Source organism: Mustela nigripes, chromosome 1, assembly GCF_022355385.1.
Source record: "Mustela nigripes isolate SB6536 chromosome 1, MUSNIG.SB6536, whole genome shotgun sequence".
Lineage (NCBI taxonomy): Eukaryota > Metazoa > Chordata > Mammalia > Carnivora > Mustelidae > Mustela > Mustela nigripes.
The window spans coordinates 11,423,417-11,425,140 of NC_081557.1; positions in this window are offsets into that span (position 1 = coordinate 11,423,417).

A 1,724-nucleotide genomic window follows, 5' to 3' on the forward strand; every position below is an offset into this window, starting at 1 on the left:
AATGAAGGACTTGTTCCACTATATCTTCTAGACTTCTTTCTTTCTCCTCCCCTTCAGGTATTCCAATAATTCTGACGTTGGAGTGTTTCATGGCAGCATTTATTTCCCTGATTCTGTTTTTGTGGCTTCTAAGCTGTTTGTTCCAGGCTTCCTCCTGATCCTTTCTCTCTATCTGTTTGTCCTCCAGATCACTTATTCTATCTTCTGTCTCAGTTACCCTAGCTTTGAGAGAATTTAGATTAGATTGGAACTCATTGAGAGCATTGTGAAGCTCATTCCTGGTAGCTTTCAGCTCTTCCCTAACATTTAAAACATGATCTCTGGTCGTTTTCAGTTCGGCCCTAATCAATTCCGTTTGGTCATCCATGGCTTTCTCCAACCTAGCTATTGCTTGGATAATTGTTAGCCTGAATTCTCTTTCCAACACATTGTCTATGTTGATAGCTGTTAGCTCTGTTGCAGAAGGCCCATCTTCTGTATTTTTCTTCTGTTGGGCATTCCTCCTCCTAGTCATTTTGGTGAGAGATGGTGAACGGACGTAGCTGGATGTATAGACCGTGGTGCAGTCAAGGTGCACCCTGGAACACTTGTGAGCAATCAGGGTTCCCACCCAAATGAGAGAAAAAGGAAAAGGAAAAGAAAAAAAAAAAGAGAGAGAGGGAGATACAGGAAAGAAAGGTAAGGTAAAAGAGAAGGTTCAGCCCAAATGGGTCCCAAGGTAAGATTTATGAAGTATACAAACAAAACCAGACAAACGAAAAGACTGATAAAAGTATATGACAAGAGAAAAAAAATATGAAAATAAAGGAAGAATCTCATCAAAAAGAACCCCAAGTGTATGATTTATATACTATCAGGACAAACACAAAACACAGAAAAACTGGTGGAAGAGAAAGATGGGAGAGTGATTATAAATTCTCAGTGTGGGCGAGGAAGGTTGTTTTGATTCTTCCTGGATGTATCTTGATATCTTTGTTAAAGGACTCAACTTTCCTAAGATAAAGGGGTATTAATAATTGGCTTACCTATAGGGGTAGCATTGATTGGGGAAATGGGATTACCTTGAAGTTTGACTCTATATGAATATTAGAAAATAAAAATAAAAAAAGTAATAAACTAGACTAAACTAAACTACAATTTAAGAAAAAAGGAAATTTAAAAAATAGAAATGCAAAAGGAAAACACAGGTGTATGTATCAAAAAGTTCAGGTTAGAAGGTTATTATGGAATTTGATGTACTGGACATCTCACTGTGATGGTAAATAGGTTAAAAAATTATCTATATAATAATAAAAATTATCTGTATAAAAAAATGAGCCAGATTAGTGGGAACAAATTAAAAATAAAAGTTGTCCTTTGAAGTAGTGGTGGTTGTTCTCTTATCTTTTTTTTCCTTTCCTGATTGGTTTTCTGGGGGAGGGGCCTGCCACGTGGGTTTTCAGTCAATGATGTTCTCTAAGTCTTCCCACCCCACCTCAAGGGGGTGGGCTCTGAGGAAACTGTTTTTTTCAGGCTTTTGTTCTCTGGAGGTTTTTATGTTTGTTCGCTTTTGTTTTTCTCTCTCGCCTTGACTGCTTTTGATGGTTTTTGTAGGTTTAGAGGAAAGCAAATTGCACCTTGACCTCCCTCTCAGAGAGAAGCCTCAGTCTGGCTGCAGAGCCCAAATAAATCCCCCCTTGGCCGCTGGCAGAGCAGTTTCCGAGTGGCGGTCCCTGGGGACTCAG